This window comes from Cervus canadensis, chromosome 20, assembly GCF_019320065.1.
Source record: "Cervus canadensis isolate Bull #8, Minnesota chromosome 20, ASM1932006v1, whole genome shotgun sequence".
Classification (NCBI taxonomy): Eukaryota; Metazoa; Chordata; class Mammalia; order Artiodactyla; family Cervidae; genus Cervus; species Cervus canadensis.
In genome coordinates, this window is record NC_057405.1 from 14,541,131 (window position 1) to 14,560,343 (window position 19,213).

Consider the following 19,213-nt stretch of genomic DNA (forward strand, 5'->3'; position numbering starts at 1 on the left):
TATATGTAATTCTTGGTATTAGACAAACATTTATATATGTATACATAGTAAGTGTACTTTTTATATATGTAAAAATTATTTATATTTGGATAACCCAAGTCTCATGGAATAAATTACTACCTTTATTCTGAATAATTTCCCCATAGTAGACAGTCGCCTTTATATTAATTCATAAAAGTTCATCAACTGGTTAAGTGCCTGATGAGAATTATCAGTGCTCTTGCTGCTGCAAGCAGAGCTGCTGCGTTTACTGCAACTACTGTTCTCCATGGAAAGCACTTGCAAAGATCAGGACAGAACTAACATTTCTCCTTCTGACCATTGCTACTTCGTTCCTCAGTTTCAAGCATGAGGAGAGTTGCTTTGCATGTGATCAAAGTAATGCACAAAGAAACAAGTTGTGATTAAAAAAAATATTCCATCCTTCATTGTCACAACCAATCTAGCTATACTTTCCTTTATTCTTTGGTTTCTTTGCAAAGAAGGTTGATAACCATGTTCTGCCCGTTGATTCTCTCAAAAATCTGAAACTTTAAAGTGATAAACCTATCTCCTTCCTTTAACAGAATAAAACTGAGTAAAACTTCACTTAACACACCAAAAATATCTTCTGTGTAGTAAAAATAAAGCTAGGACAAGAAAAATACAAAGAACCGCCAATATCTCACACTGTACTTGGCATGGCGTCATAGTAGTTACCAATCTTTAGTCTATTTCTACCCTTTTTTCTTCACTTAGTTGAGAAATTTTCCCTGAGTGATCTCATCCATTCCCATAACTTTAGCTATTTTACAGTTTCTGAAAACTCTCAAATTTTTGTCTTTCGCACAGATAACTCCTGACTCTATCTATATTCAACTATTATATAGATCCTGCTTGGAAGGAATATAGGCATCCGGAACTAAACACATCCAAAACAGTTTACTGATTTTTCTTTTTTGAAATTTATTCCTCCTTCTCAATATCAACTTGATAATATCTTCCTTTTTATTATCACAAATACTTTTTTATATATTCTTATTATAACCCTTTTTGAATTGTACAATGATATTTCCCTATATGAACTAATATATGATGGTTATAAGTTCCTTAAAATCAAGGTTTAATTGTTTTCTTCCAGTATTATTGAGATATGATTGACACAGAGAAACTAGATATTTAAGGTGTACAGTGCAGTAATTTGATTTGCATATATCATAAAGTGATAATTTAAATTTAATGAATGTGATTCAGCTAAAAATTAAATAGAAAAAAATTTCCTTGTGATTATAACTCTTAGAATTTATGCTCTGAAAAACTTTCATATATAATACACTACAGTGCAAAATATATTTATAATGCTGTACATTACATCCTTAGTACATATTTATCTTACAAATGAAAATTTGTACATTTTGACTGCCTTTATCCAATTCCCTATACCCCATCGATAGGAACAACAAATCTAACTACTTTTCCTAGTTTTTGTTTGTTTGATTTTGAAGCATAATTGACCTAAAACACTTGTTAGTTCTTGTTACACAGTATAGTGATTCCACATTTCTATACATTTCAAAGTGATCGTCATGATAAGTCTAGTTACTATAGTCACCATACAAAGATATTACATCATCGACTATATTCTCTATATTGCAAATTTTATACCTATGACTCATTTATTTCACAGTTGGAAGTTATGTATCTTTTTTTCTCCCTCACCCATTTATCTGCTTATACCAACCACTTCCCCTCTGGCAAATAACCTCTTGTTCTCTGTATTTTTTGACTCATTTCTGTTTTTTCATTTTATTTTTGGATTTCACATATAGGTGAAACTATACAGTATTTGTATTTCTCTGACTTATTTTACTTAGCATAAGACAATCTAAGTCTATTCATGCTGTTCCAAATGGCAAAGCTTCATTCTTTTTTATGGCTAAGTACTATTCTATTGTACATATATACCAGTACTACTTCTTTTTGCTGTTGTTGTTGAGTATTTAATACATCACATTTATTAAGACATGTAGGCAGAATAGAACCTTTGTTATCTTTTATGCTTTTTGTTACGTCCTGAACTTTTCACATTAAAATCATTCAAAGAATCTAATATACTTGTGCTTCTTTATCCATTCATCTACTTCTGGGCACTTAGGTTCCTCCCATATCTTGCCTATTGTAAGCAATGCTGCAGTGAATAGAAGGGTACATACATCTTTTCTAAGTAATATTTTCATTTTCTTCACACAAATGCCAAGAAGTAGAATGAATCATTTAATAGTTCTATTTTTAATGTTTAGAGGAATCCTCATAATGTTTTCCACAGTGGCTGCACCAATTTACATCCCCACCAACTGTACATAAGGGTTACGTTTTCTCTATACCCTCATCAATGCTTGTTATTTGTTGTCTTTTTTTTAATAATAACTCTGGCAGATGTAAGATGATATCTCATGTAGTTTTGATTGGTATTTCCCCAGCTAATAGTGATGCTGAGCACCTTTTCATGTGTCTGTTGGCCATCTGCATGTCTTCTTTGGAAAAATGTCTGTTTAGATCATCTGCCCATTTTTAAAATATTTTCTTGGCCATGCTGAACAGAATGTGGAGTCCTATTGTCCTAACCGGTGTCCTAACTTTCAACCCCTTGCATTGAAAGTGTGGAGTCTTAGCCACTTGACTGCCAGAGAAGTCTCTGGCAGAGGCCCCTTTTTAAGTTGGATTGTTTACTTTTTTTTTTTAATGTTGAATTGCATCAGTTCTTTGTATATTATGGATATTAAGCTTTTATTGAATATCTCCTCTAGTCATAAAGTAGCCCTTTTGTTTTCTTGATAGTTTATCTGAGTTCTCTGCTCTGTTACATTCATCTATGTGTCTGTTTTTGTGCCAGGATCATACTGTTCAATTTTGTAGTATTGTTTGAAATCAGGGGTTTGATACCTCCAGGATTATTTTTCTTTTTCAAGATTGTTTTAGCTACTCTAGGTTTTTTGCATTTCCATACAAATTTTAAAATTCTGTGTTCTAGTTCTGGGAAAAGTGCCATTGGTATTTTGATGGGAATTGCACTGAAAGGCAAATTGCTTTGCATAAAATGGTTGGTAATTGTAAAAATATTAATTTTTCCAATCCATGAACATGGTGTACCTTTCCAGCTGCTTGTGCAGTCTTCAGTGTCTTTCATCAGTGTCTGGCAGTTTCTCACTGCAGGTCTAATGTCTCACTGTTGTTGTTGTTCAGTCATTCAGTTGAGTCCAACTCTTTGTGATCCCATGGACAGCAACACTCTAGGCTTCCCTGTCCTTCACCATCTCCCAGAGTTTGATCAAACTTATGTCCACTGAGTAGGTGATGATATCCAAATATCTCATCCTCTCTCATTCCCTTCTACTCCTACCTTCAATATTTCCCAGCATGAGGGTCTTTTCCAATGAATCAGTTCTTTGCATCAAATGGTCAAATTATTGGAGCTTTGGCATCAGCATCAGTCCTTCAAATGAATATTCAGGACTGATTTACTTTAGGATTAACTGGTTTGATCTCCTTGCAGTCCCAGGGACTTTCAGGAGTCTTCTCCAAGGAGCAATTTTTTAAAAATTTCATGGCTGCAGTCACCATCTGCAGTGATTTTGGAGCACAAGAAAATAGACTGTCACTGTTTCCATTGTTTTCCCATCTATTTGCCATGAAGTGATGGGCCTGGATGCCATGATCTTAGTTTTTTGAATGTTGAGTTTTAATCGAGATTACATAACTTAAACAGTTGTTTGTTTAAAAATATTTCAAGTCAACTTTGCTCAAAGTATATGGGGGGATATAAATGCATCAGATATAGGTCCTTAATTCATTGAGCTTCCATTATAACTAGAAAAAATAGTGAAATAATTGATTATTTCATTCAGTAAATAATGAGTATGTTATCTCATGGGAAAGAGGTAAGGACCTGAGTAAAGGCAACAATGGAACAGCCTGGAGAGAAAAGTCTAGTTCAGGTTACCAGGAAAGCAGACTATGTAATAAAAAATAGACTTGGGGGGAGGAGCCAAGATGGCGGAGGAGTAGGACGGGGAGACCACTTTCTCTCCTACAAATTCATCAAAAGAATATCTGAACGCAGAGCAAACTTCACAAAACAACTTCTGATCGCTAGCTGAGGTCATCAGGTGCCCAGAAAAGCAGCCCATTGTCTTCGAAAGGAGGTAGGACAAAATATAAAAGATAAAAAGTGAGACAAAAGAGCTAAGGACGGAGATCCGTCCCGGGAAGCGAGTCTTTAGAGGACGTTTCCAGACACCGGGAAACCCTCGCACTGGCGGGACTGGGGGAAGTGTTTGAATCTAGGAGGGCAACCTGACTGGGAAGGAAACAATAAATAAAACCCACAGATTACGTGCCTAAAAGCAACTCTCAGCAGAAAAGTGCCCCAGACACCCGCATCTGCCACCAGCAAGTGGGGGGGAGCACGGAGAGGAGCGGGCGGCATTGCTTGGGGTAGGGTCCGGGCCTGAGTGCCCTGAGGACAATCGGAGGGAGCTTTTGTGAGTTGCCAACTTGAACTGTGGGAGAGCAGGGAAGAGAGAGAAAATTGACCGGCCTGAACACGCTGCCGGCCGTTCGCGGAATGGGGGTACCGAGAGAGTCCGGAGAGGGGCTCGCAGACTGTGGACCGGCCCGGACCCGCCGGAGGCGGGAGCAGGTCGCGGCGAGACACAGTGTGCAGCCACCCGACCGGCGCGGGCAGGGACTGGGGCTGGGGACGCGGAGGGCAGAAGGCGCACGCACCCGACTGGCGCCGGCAGAAACCGAGATTGGGACCGTGGAAGGGAGTGGGCGCGCCGCACCCGGGGAGAGTGCGCCTGTCAAGCCCCTGGCTGCCTGGACCGCTCTGACGGGAGCAGACGCACAAGAGCAGACGCAGCCTTTTGTTCCACGCTTTTGTGGAACACCCGAGGGCTGGAGCTGCGCGCAGCGCGCGGCGCGCTCCATATAGAGCAGCCGGGAGCCTAAGCAGCGCAGACCGAGAAAGCAGCGCCAGCCTCTCCCGGCAGCACCAGCCCATCCCCGCAGCGTCAGCCCCTCCCAGCAGCGGGACGGAACTAGCTACCTGAATAAGAGTCCACCTCCGCCCACCTGTGTCAGGGCGGAAATGAGGCTCTGAAGAGACCGGCAAACAGAAGCCAAATAAACAAAGGGAACCGCTTCAGAAGGGACTGGTGCAACAGATTAAAATCCCTGTAGAAAACACCGATTACACCGGAAGAGGCCTGTAGATATCGAGAAGTGTAAGCTGGAACGAGGAGATATCTGAAACTGAGCCGAACCGACACTGACCGCAACAGCTCCAGAGAAATTCCTAGATATATTTTTACTTTTTTTTTTTTTTAATAAAAAAAAAAAAAATTATTTTTTCTTTTTTATTTTTTCTCTTTTATTTTCCTTTAAAATTCCCTATTACTCCCCCATCACTCCTTAACTTTCATTTTCATAGATTTTTATGATTTTTTTAATTAGGGAAAAATCTTTTTTTTTTTTCTTTTTTCTTTTTTTCTCTTTTTTCTCTTCTATTTTCTATTTTTCTTTTTCTCTTATTTCTTTTAAAGTCCTCTAGTACTCCTTACTACTCCTTAATTTTCATTTTCAATACACTATAACCTTACCAAAAAACAAAAAAAGAGAAGCCCTATTTTTTAAACTGAATTTCATATATATTTAAAAAAAATTTTTTTTGTGTGTGTTTTGGTTTTTGTTTTTAATATAGTATTTTTAAGAGTCTAATCTCTACTCTAGATTTTTAATTTTTGTTTTTCAATATATGATATAAATTGTGAACATTTAAGAATCCAATATTCAGTTCCTATTTTTATTCAGGAGTATGTTGATTATTCTCTCCCAATCTTGACTCTCTGTTTTCTACCTCAGAACACCTCTATTTCCTCCTTTCCCCTTTTCTTCCCAATCCAATTCTGTGAATCCTGGTGGGTGTCTGGGCTATGGAGAACGCTCTGGGAACAGACAACTGCGTAGATCTGTCTCTCTCCTCTTGAGTCCCCCTTTTTCTCTTTCTGCTCAACACTATCTCCCTCCTCCCTCTCCTCTTCTTCATGTAACTCTGTGAACCTCTCTGGGTGTCCCTAACGGGGGAGAATCTTTTCGCCATTAACCTAGAAGTTTTATTATCAGTGCTGTGTAGTTGGAGAAGTCCTGAGACTACAGGAAGAATAAAACTGAAATCCAAAGGCAGGAGACTTAAGCCCAAAACCTGAGAACACCAGAAAACTCCTGACTACATGGAACTTTAAGTAATAAGTGACCGTCCAAAAGCCTCCATACCTACACTGAAACCAACCACCACCCAAGAGCCAATAAGTTTTAGAGCAAGACATACCAAGCAAATTCTCCAGCAATGCAGGAACATAGCCCTAAACGTCAACATACAGGCTGCCCAAGGTCACACCTAACACATAGACCCATCTGAAAACTCATTACTGAGCACTCCATTGCTCTCCAGAGAGAAGAAATCAAGTTCCACGCACCAGAACACCGACACAAACTTTCCTAACCAGGAAACCTTGACAAGCCAATCGTCTAACCCCACCCACTGGGAAAAACCTCCACAATAAAAAGGAACCACAGACCTCCAGAATACAAAAAGCCCAGTCCAGACACAGCAATCTAAACAAGATGAAAAGGCAAAGAAATACCCAACAGGTAAAGGAACATGAAAAATGCCACCAAGTCAAACAAAAGAGGAGGAGATAGGGAATCTACCTGAAAAAGAATTTAGAATAATGATAATAAAAATGATCCAAAATCTTGAAAACAAAATGGAGTTACAGATAAATAGCCTGGAAACAAAGATTGAAAAGATTCAAGAACTGTTTAATAAAGACCTAGAAGAAATAAAAAGAGTCAATTAAAAATGAATAATGCAATGAATGAGATCAAAAACACTTTGGAGGGAACCAAGAGTAGAATAACGGAGGCAGAAGATAGGATAAGTGAGGTAGAAGATAAAATGGTGGAAATAAATGAAGCAGAGAGGAAAAAAGAAAAAAGGATCAAAAGAAATGAGGACAACCTCAGGGACCTCTGGGACAATGTGAAATGCCCCAACATTTGAATCATAGGAATCCCAGAAGAAGAAGACAAAAAGAAAGGCCATGAGAAACTACTCGAGGAGATAATAGCTGAAAACTTCCCTAAAATGGGGAAGGAAATAGCCACCCAAATCCAAGAAACCCAGAGAGTCCCAAACAGGATAAACCCAAGGCGAAACACCACAAGACACATATTAATCAAATTAACAAAGATCAAACACAAAGAACAAATATTAAAAGCAGCAAGGGAGAAACAACAAATAACACACAAAGGGATTCCCATAAGGATAACAGCTGATCTATCAATAGAAACCCTCCAGACCAGAAGGGAATGGCAGGACATACTGAAAGTAATGAAAGAGAATAACCTACAACCTAGATTACTGTACCAGCAAGGATCTCATTCAGATATGAAGGAGAATTCAAAAGCTTTACAGACAAGCAAAAGCTGAGAGAATTCAGCACCACCAAACCAGCTCTTCAACAAATGCTAAAGGATCTTCTCTAGATAGGAAATGCAGAAAGGTTGTATAAACGTGAACCCAAAACAACAAAGTAAATGGCAACGGGACCACACCTATCAATAATTACCTTAAATGTAAATGGGTTGAATGCCCCAACCAAAAGACAAAGATTGGCTGAATGGATACAAAAACAAGACCCCTATATATGCTGTCTACAAGAGACCCACCTCAAAACAAGAGACACATACAGACTAAAAGTGAAGGGCTGGAAAAAAATATTTCACGCAAACGGAGACCAAAAGAAAGCAGGAGTCGCAATACTCATATCAGATAAAATAGACTTTCAAATAAAGGATGTGAAAAGAGACAAAGAAGGACACTACATAATGATCAAAGGATCAATCCAAGAAGAAGATATAACAATTATAAATATATATGCACCCAACATAGGAGCACCGCAATATGTATGGCAAATGCTAACGAGTATGAAAGAGGAAATTAATAGTAACACAATAATAGTGGGAGACTTTAATACCCCACTCACAACTATGGATAGATCAACTAAACAGAAAATTAACAAGGAAACACAAACCTTAAATGACACAATGGACCAGCTAGACCTAATTGATATCTATAGGACATTTCACCCCAAAACAATCAACTTCACCTTTTTCTCAAGTGCACACGGAACCTTCTCCAGAATAGATCACATCCTGGGCCATAAATCTGGTCTTGGAAAATTCAAAAAAATTGAAATCATTCCAGTCATCTTTTCTGACCACAGTGCAGTAAGATTAGATCTCAATTACAGGAAAAAAATTGTTAAAAATTCAAACATATGGAGGCTAAATAACACGCTTCTGAATAACCAACAAATCATAGAAGAAATCAAAAAAGAAATCAAAATATGCATAGAAATGAATGAAAATGAAAACACAACAACCCAAAACCTATGGGACACTGTAAAAGCAGTGCTAAGGGGAAGGTTCATAGCATTACAGGCTTACATGAAGAAACAAGAAAAAAGCCAAATAAATAACCTAACTCTACACCTAAAGCAATTAGAGAAGGAAGAAATGAAGAACCCCAGGGTTAGCAGAAAGAAAGAAATCTTAAAAATTAGGGCAGAAATAAATGCAAAAGAAACTAAAGAGACCATAGCAAAAATCAACAAAGCTAAAAGCTGGTTTTTTGAAAAAATAAACAAAATTGACAAACCATTAGCAAGACTCATTAAGAAACAAAGAGAGAAGAACCAAATTAACAAAATTAGAAATGAAAATGGAGAGATCACAACAGACAACACTGAAATACAAAGGATCATAAGAGACTACTACCAGCAGCTCTATGCCAATAAAATGGACAACTTGGATGAAATGGACAAATTCTTAGAAAAGTATAACTTTCCAAAACTGAACCAGGAAGAAATAGAAGATCTTAACAGACCCATCACAAGCAAGGAAATCGAAACTATAATCAAAAATCTTCCAGCAAACAAAAGCCCAGGACCAGATGGTTTCACAGCTGAATTCTACCAAAAATTTAGAGAAGAGCTAACACCTATCTTACTCAAACTCTTCCAGAAAATTGCAGAAGAAGGTAAACTTCCAAACTCATTCTATGAGGCCACCATCACCCTAATTCCAAAACCAGACAAAGATGCCACAAAAAAAGAAAACTACAGGCCAATATCACTGATGAACATAGATGCAAAAATCCTTAACAAAATTCTAGCAAACAGAATCCAACAACATATTAAAAAAATCATACACCATGACCAAGTGGGCTTTATCCCAGGAATGCAAGGATTCTTTAATATCCGCAAATCAATCAATGTAATACACCACATTAACAAATTGAAAGATAAAAACCATATGATTATCTCAATAGATGCAGAGAAAGCCTTTGACAAAATTCAACACCCATTCATGATTAAAACTCTCCAGAAAGCAGGAATAGAAGGAACATACCTCAACATAATAAAAGCTATATATGACAAACCCACAGCAAGCATCACCCTCAATGGTGAAAAATTGAAAGCATTTCCCCTGAAATCAGGAACAAGACAAGGGTGCCCACTCTCACCACTACTGTTCAACATAGTGTTGGAAGTTTTGGCCATAGCAATCAGAGCAGAAAAAGAAGTAAAAGGAATCCAGATAGGAAAAGAAGAAGTGAAACTCTCACTGTTTGCAGATGACATGATCCTCTACATAGAAAACCCTAAAGACTCTTCCAGAAAATTACTAGAGCTAATCAATGAATATAGTAAAGTTGCAGGATATAAAATTAACACACAGAAATCCCTTGCATTCCTATATACTAACAATGAAAAACAGAAAGAGAAATTAAGGAAACAATACCATTCACCATTGCAACAAAAATAATAAAATACTTAGGAGTATATCTACCTAAAGAAACAAAAGACCTATACATAGAAAACTATAAAACACTGATGAAAGAAATCAAAGAGGACACAAACAGATGGAGAAACATACCGTGTTCATGGATTGGAAGAATCAATATTGTCAAAATGGCTATTCTACCCAAAGCAATCTATAGATTCCAATGCAATCCCTATCAAGCTACCAACGGTATTTTTCACAGAACTAGACCAAAGAATTTCACAATTTGTATGGAAATACAAAAACCTCGAATAGCCAAAGTAATCTTGAGAAAGAAGAATGGAACTGGAGGAATCAACCTGCCTGACTTCAGACTCTACTACAAAGCCACAGTCATCAAGACAGTATGGTACTGGCACAAAGACAGAAATATAGATCAATGGAACAGAATAGAAAGCCCAGAGATAAATCCACGAACCTATGGACACCTTATCTTTGACAAAGGAGGCAAGGATATACAATGGAAAAAAGACAACCTCTTTAACAAGTGGTGCTGGGAAAACTGGTCAACCACTTGTAAAAGAATGAAACTAGAACACTTTCTAACACCATACACAAAAATAAACTCAAAATGGATTAAAGATCTAAATGTAAGACCAGAAACTATAAAACTCCTAGAGGAGAACATAGGCAAAACACTCTCCGACATAAATCACAACAGGATCCTCTATGACCCACCTCCCAGAATATTGGAAATAAAAGCAAAAATAAACAAATGGGACCTAATGAAACTTAAAAGCTTTTGCACAACAAAGGAAACTATAAGTAAGGTGAAAAGACAGCCCTCAGATTGGGAGAAAATAATAGCAAATGAAGAAACAGACAAAGGATTAATCTCAAAAATATACAAGCAACTCCTGCAGCTCAATTCCAGAAAAATAAATGACCCAATCAAAAAATGGGCCAAAGAACTAAACAGACATTTCTCCAAAGAAGACATACAGATGGCTAACAAACACATGAAAAGATGCTCAACATCACTCATTATCAGAGAAATGCAAATCAAAACCACAATGAGGTACCATTACATGCCAGTCAGGATGGCTGCTATCCAAAAGTCTACAAGCAATAAATGCTGGAGAGGGTGTGGAGAAAAGGGAACCCTCTTACACTGTTGGTGGGAATGCAAACTAGTACAGCCGCTATGGAAAACAGTGTGGAGATTTCTTAAAAAACTGGAAATAGAACTGCCATATGACCCAGCAATCCCACTTCTGGGCATACACACTGAGGAAACCAGATCTGAAAGAGACACGTGCACCCCAATGTTCATCGCAGCACTGTTTATAATAGCCAGGACATGGAAGCAACCTAGATGCCCGTCAGCAGACGAATGGGTAAGAAAGCTATGGTACATATACACAATGGAATATTACTCAGCCATTAAAAAGAATACATTTGAATCAGTTCTAATGAGATGGATGAAACTGGAGCCCATTATACAGAGTGAAGTAAGCCAGAAAGATAAAGAACATTACAGCATACTAACACATATATATGGAATTTAGAAAGATGGTAACGATAACCCTATATGCAAAACAGAAAAAGAGACACAGAAGTACAGAACAGACTTTTGAACTCTGTTTGACAAGGTGAGGGTGTGATGTTGCGAAAGAACAGCATGTATATTATCTATGGTGAAACAGGTCACCAGCCCAGGTGGGATGCATGAGACAAGTGCTCGGGCCTGGTGCACTGGGAAGACCCAGAGGAATCGGGTGGAGAGGGAGGTGGGAGGGGGGATCGGGATGGGGAATACGGGTAAATCTATTGCTGATTCATGTCAATGTATGGCAAAACCCACTGAAAAAATAAATAAATTTAAAAAAAGGAAAAAAAAAAAAAAAAGACTTGAAGAGGCAGAAGAAGCCTCCTTGGGGCTGGCATGCTAGAATAGAGAGATGAAACTTCATTCTGCAGCCAGAGGTGCTAAACTTTTATGAGCAGAGAAACATAAAATTATAATTGTCCTTAAGGAATGCAAATCTCCCAGCAATGTACAGATAGCTTACAGTAGGAAGAGTGAGATGTAGTGAATTCAGATTCAGCAGGTATAGCAATAGCTCAGGTTGTGAAATTCAGAGTCAAATCAAGGATGATAGCAATAGCAAAAGAAAGGAGGAACAGATGGAGAAGATATTCTGAATAAGAAGGGACAGGACTTGGCAATGAGTAAACTGTAGGTTAAGGTGAAATGAGATCTCAAGAGGGAAAGTAATGCTTTCAAGTCTGAGTAACCCAGATAGTAACAGAAGGGATAGAAACTAAAGCAGGAAACTCAGGAACAAGAGGATTAACAGTGGGAAGGGTCATAGAGTCAGTTTGTATATTTGATTTTGTTATACAAATGTGATATCTGTGTGGAAGTAACCAGCATATAATAAAAATTATGTGTGTGCACCTGCACACACTTGCACCATGCATACACACATGTTTGCAAGAGCACAAGGAAGAAAATAAACTGTTTTTGTGCTTTCCCAGCTTTGAATATGAAATATCTATCTCTGGAAACACTGCTCATTAGTCTAGAATTACTACATCTTTCCTCCTCAACTTTAGCTCATGATACAATTTTATGAATGCATCACAGGCATAAAGTAGTCTGTTCTTCTAACCCTACTACAATTTGGCATTCAGTGTTATTCTAAGTCTCTCATTTAGTTTTCATTATTCCTCTCTTTGTCCCATTTATTGGTCCTTCTATTATTCCTTTTATTTTTCTTATAACTTGCATAGGCATTTCTAAGGACTAGATATCAACATAATATGAAAACAATTCTTAGCCACTTACAGTCATTTTAGTCACTTTTTAGGGCTTCCCTGGTGGCTCAGATGGTAAAGTGGCTGTCTGCAATGCAGGAGACCCAGGTTCGATCCCTGGGTTGGGAAGATCCCCTGGAGAAGGAAATGGCAACCCACTCCAGTATTCTTGCCTGGAAAATTCCATATAGTGAGGAGCCTGGTAGGCTACAGTCCATGGGGTCGCAAAGAGTTGGACACGACTGAGCAACTTCACTTTCACTTTCACTTTATAGTCATTTTGGGGCTTCCCAGATGGTGCTAGTGGTAAAGAACCTGCTTTCCAATGCAGGAGACATAAGAGACATGGGTTTGATATCTGGGTGGGGAAGATCCCCTAGAGGAGGGCGTGGAAATCCAGTCCAGTATTCTTGCCTGGAGAATCCCCGTGGGCAGAGGAGCCTGGAGGGTTACAGTCCATGGTGTCTCAAAGAGTCAGACATGACTGAAGTGACTTAGCATAGTACAGTCATTTTGGGGGTTTCCCAAGTGGCTCAGTGGTAAAAAATCTGCCTGCCAATGCAAGAAGTGCAGGAGACATGGATTTGATCTCTGGGACAGAAGATCCCCTGGAGAAGAAAATGGAAACGCACTCCAGTATTCTTGCCTGGAAAATCCCATGGCCAGAGGAGTGTGGAGGGCTATAATCCATGGGGTGTTAAAGAGTTGGGCACGACTGAGCACACATAGTCATTTTGAGGTCTCTGATGTAATATCAATGATATAATTAGGAAGTTTTATCAAGCATTAAAAATAATCACCAATTCTGAAAAAGTTAAGGCATAAATTACTACAAATTGTAAGGAATTGACTATAATAACTACAGGAGCATACTATTTCAGCTATATAACTACATGAGTTGAAATGCTTCAAAGTTCAATAGAAACTTGGACACATGAAGGTCAAAATCCAGAGATAAACCTAAAAACGTTCAGACATTTAGTTCAATCAGCTCAAAAGTGGGGAAAAAAAAGTGCATTAGGAAGTCCATGAATTGCCTCCACTTATGTGCTTGGTCTTTTTATCTATGGCCCATATGACAGCACAGTCTCATTCAGCCAAACTGCTTTGATTCTGGCTAAGAACTATGAGTATAAAAGCTCTTGAATAGATGGGAAATTGTTGGGTTCAAGTGTGGGGCAAGCAATTGGTATGAAAATAAGGGAAAGTTTAAAAGTTCGTATTGTAAACCAATTTTCCCTCTCTTATTAAAAACTAGTGGGATAGAAATCTGCTTCCAAAGAAGCCTTTTTGAAATCACAGCTAGAGAGATTGCAAACATACTGCTTAGCTGGTAGGCCTACTTTGTCTTCTTTCTATAACTGGATATGTACTTCTGTTGGATCAAAGATAAAAATACATTATAAAGTGCTACACAGTATGAACCCAGTGATTAATGGCATTTTGTACACACAGAACCTAAAGAATCTTTTTAAAAATTGTAAGCATGGAGGAAATGTAGAAACTTTCTCACTTCCTTCTTTTTCTATACTTACTTCATATCAATAATGCAGACATCAGGGGTAAAAAATGGAGTAAAATATTAAATACATATTTATATACACACAGGAAGTGCCCTGTATATGAACAAGTGTTCATAAGTCTGAGACTGTGTTCATAAGTCCAGTTTGTTCAAAAATCTCCAACAAAATTAGCCTAGGTACCCAAATAACACAATCGGCTATATGGTACTATACCATAATCGGTTTACAATAATTTTCACACAAATAGTACTTAAAAAACAAATACAAAAAATAAGCACTTTTAATATTATAGCTCAGTTCAGTTCAGTCCCTCAGTTGAGTCTGACTCTTTCCGACCCCATGAACTGCACCATGCCAGACTTACCTGTCCATCACCAACTGGTGGAACTTTCTCAAACTCATGTCCATAGAGTGAGTGATGCTATCCAACCAACAGAGCATGAGCTCTGTTGTCCCTTTCTTCTCCTGCCTTCAATCTTTCCCAGTATCAAGGTCTTTTCCCGTGAGTCAGTTCTTTGCATCAGGTGGCCAAAGTATTGGAGCTTTAACTTCAGCATCAGGACTGAATATTCAGGACTGATTTCCTTTAGGATTGACTGGTTGGATCTTCTTGCTGTCCAAGGGACTTTCAAGAGTCTTCATCGCCACAGTTCAAAAGCATCAATTCTTCAGCCCTCAGCTTTCTTTATAGTCCAACTCTCACATCCATATATGACTATTGGAAAAACCATAGCTTTGACTAGATGGACCTTTCCCTGCAAAGTAATAACTCTGCTTTTTAATATGCTGTCTATGTTGACCATAGCTTTCCTTGCAAGGATCAAATGTCTTTTAATTTCATGGCTGCAGTCACTATCTGCAGTGATTTCGGAGCCCAAGAAAATAAAGTCCGTTACTGTTTCCACTGTTTCCCATCTATTTACCATGAAGTGATAGGACCAGATGCCATGACCTTAGTTTCTTGAATGTTGAATTTTAAGCTAGCTTTCCCACTCTCCTTTTTCACTTTCATCAAAAGGCTCTTTAGTTCCTCTTCGCTTTCTGCCATATGGGTGGTGTCATGTGCATATCTGAGGTAATTGATATTTCTCCTAGCAATCATGATTCCAGTTTGTGATTCATCCAGTCCAGCATTTTGCATGATGTAATCTGCATGAAAGTGAAATTGAAAGTCACTCAGTTGTCTCTGACTCTTTGCGACTGCATAGACTATACAGTTCCTGGGATTCTCCAGGCCAGAATACTGGAGTGGGTAGCCTTTCCCTTTTCCAGGGGATCTTCCCAACCCAGGGATTGACCCCAGGTGTCCCACATTGCAGGCAGAGTCTTTACCAGCTGAGCCACAAGGGAAGCCACAAGAGAAGCACTCTGTCTTGAAGTTAAAAAAGCAAGGTGACCATATACGGTCTTGATGTACTCCTTTCCCGATTTGGAACCAATCTATTGTTCCATGTCCAGTTCTAACTGCTGCTTCTTGAACTGCATACAGATTTTCAGGAGGCAGTTAAGGTTGCCGGGAGCCAGCACACGAGATCCCACCCATGACAAGGTCATGAGGAGAAGACCTGAAGGGCAAGGCGGATCAGGTTTTCAGGGATTCTGAAAAGTTGCCCCCAGCGCTCACCTTAAAGATGATATCTGTCTTTCTGATGCTTGCTTCAATAGACTACTCCCTAATTTCTGTGACACAGGCAGAAGGCCTTCCCCGATCTCTTTCCAAATAAGAATCAGTTTAGAACTTTAATCAATAAGTTTCCCGGGTGGTGGTATTTTATGAGATTATCCAGGGTGAAAGGAGTGTTTTAATTTAAACTCCTTTGCTGGTATTTTAGTTTGTTTGGCAAGTGCGTTTATGCCCTTGGTACTAATATGCATGATTGCTTATAATACCCCAATCATAAAACAGCATAAAGGACCTGATCACATAAAGGCCCTAATAGGCACAGAGCCCTTTGGGGGTGAGGAAGCCCTATTAGAGAACATAAAAATATTATTCTAAAAGTGATTATAGTTAAAGATTTAGAAAAATAAGAGTTTAAACCTGTTAATTTTAACCAGGAATGATAAACAGGGGCTGCCTCACTGGAGCTGCAGAGTCTTTGTGTGGTAAACCTTTCAGATAAATTTAACTGATAACTTCTGCAAAAGGACTGACCTTTGTGTTCATTAAAGAATAGATTATGGAAAACAGCTTTGCATTCACCTAGGTCATAAAATGTCAATAGGCCCCAAGGCCAGAAGATAAAGTACAAGACCCTCATAAACAAAGAAGTATGCAGAAAACACCCTGGTGTCACGAAGAACAAGCTGATGTAATGTTAAACTATCTTCCCCTTAGAAATGTACTAATTTAGGGTATAAAAGCCATGGTAAAAAATAAAGCATTGCCAGACTCTGCCAGACCCTGCAAACACCCCCGTCTGGTCATTCTCTCTCTCTCTCTCTTTCTCTCTCTCTCCCTCGCAGACTTGGCCCTATCAAGGCTGGTCTCACGTCTCTCTCTCGCTGATGCTGTTCATCCTGAGGGTACCCCTGGATCCTGCTGAGGCTGGACCCCGGCATAAGATGGTCTGGTATTCCCATCACTTGAAAAATTTTCCACAATTTGTTGCAATCCACACAGTCAAAGACTTTAGTGTAGTCAATAAAACAGTCATTTTTCTGGAATTCCCTTGCTTTCTCTATGATCCAGTGGGTATTGGCAGTTCTGTCTGTGGTTCCTCTGCCTTTTCCAAATCCAGCTTGAATATCTGAAAGTTCTTGGTTCACATACAGTTGAAGCCTGGCTTGGAGAATTCTAAGCATTATTTTGCTGGCATGTAAGATGAGTGTAATTGTGCAGTAGTTTGAACATTCTTTTGCAATGCCTGTCTTTGGTATTGGAATGAAAACTGACCTTTCCCAGTCCTGTGGTCACTGCTGAGTTTTCCAAATCCACCAGCATATTGAGTGCACTACTTTAACACCATCATCTTTTAGAATATGAAATAGTTCAGCTGGAATTCCATCACTTCCATTAACTTTCTTCGTAGTGATGCTTTGTAAGGCCCACTTGCCTTCACACTCCAGGATATCTGACTCTAGGTGAGTGACCACACCATCATGGTTATCTGGGTCATTAAGACCTTTTCTGTATAGTTCTTCTGTGTATTCTCACCACCTCTTCTTAATATCTTCTGTTTCTGTTAGGTTCTGTACAGCACCTTAAAATGTACAGGATCACAGTACAATAGCTGGCATGTAGGGGATGGCAATCGAGTGAACTGGCAAGAAGAGTTACTGACTGGAAGAAGGAGAGGAGAAGGGAAATGGTAGAGCTGAAGCATCATTAGCAATAGGAGATGGAAGACAAGCTGCGATTTCTCTCGTACCTAATGCTGATGGCACAGATTCCTGGATTTACTTCTATATACCCTCTTAAAAATGGTTCAGTTGTGTTTGGGTAGTAGCTCTTTTTCTCATCACAGATGACATGTAGATGACATAGGTGATAGTACTGGATTGCATTCTGAATGGTTGCTGTAACTTTCATGTGTTGTTCTATGTTTGGGTCCTGTGCCTCAAAAACTGTGGCTCCTCAAATAAAGAAATCCCCTTGCCATTTCTTTTGTCATGACTATTTCCTTAGCCATGCCAGCTACATCACTGCTGCTTTTGCACTAGCTTTTGGGCACCCTGGGCTTGGAATAAAGATACTATGCTATAGCACTCTGTGCAGTAAAGTACACGAAAGTGTAACTATTTGTAGAGGATGACATCATACACCAGACATGTAAACTAACGTATGGGATTGGACACGCTAATGCACATTCCCATCCTGGGAAGGTTGCAACTTGAAGGTTCAAATATAGGAGGCTTGCTGTACACACACATACACACTTAGTACTTTATCTGAATATCTATATATTACTTAGATATACTCTTAGATAACTGCATTGACCTTTGATTGTATGATTTCTTGGGTCCAACACTGGAGTAAATGGGTGGATCACATATAAAAAACATTGGTAGATGGTGACTCTGTATGTGTGTGGGTGTGTGTAGATCAAGAGTTCAGTTTTGATCATTTGACTGTGATACCTGGAGAGAATCCATGTGAAGAAGCCTATATAGTGTGTGTTGACCATATGGGCCTGAAGTTCAAAGGTATGGTTTATTTTGAAGATATAAATTTTAACTTAAGGGAATATTGCTGGTGAAGTTGAACAATGAAAATGGAAAGTATTTCCTATGAAGATTTAGTGGATTATAAAGAAAGGAAAGATCAGGACCTAAGGAATTGTGAAGAGGGAGAGAAAATAGCAAACGAGACTGAATGGGATAGTTAAGAAAATAGGTATTATAAGGGAGTGTGGCATGAGAGAAACCAAAAATGAAGTCTTTTGGTAAAAGAGAACCTCAAAATGTAGAGGCTCTGGATCAGCCTGATTTGGCTTAGCTTGGAAGTAAGAAACCATAGGTACTAAAACAGATCCAATAAATGAGTGTTTTCTTTGAAGAAGAGAGAAAAACCATGGAGTGGTAGCTAAAGAGTAATGGGATTCTTTGGATAACAGTATTAAATGGGAAGACCCAAGTGGTTTAAATGCTATTGAGAGGATCTAGCAGAATTGAAGAAATTGAGGACACAGGAAAGTGGACATTTTAAGGCTTCTGTAAAGGAGAGAGGAAATCTGTGATGGCTATTTTAGGGTTCTTAGTTGCAAAAAACCAAAATTCACTTCCCTGACTGGTAGAGCCTCTGTCACATTTATGTCCAAGTTGTAAGGCAGGTGGAAATTTGAACCATGTGTTATGTTACACAGACAAGTCTCATAACATGTGATTTTATAGAACATAGAAGGATATTAAACATGATGGACATCCAATATAGAAGACATATGTACTATAAGAGTCCACACATGGGTAGAAGAATGAGTCTTAGTAGCTTAGATATTTTCTGTGGTATGGAAAGAAGAAATAATAAATTGATGAGGATCTGA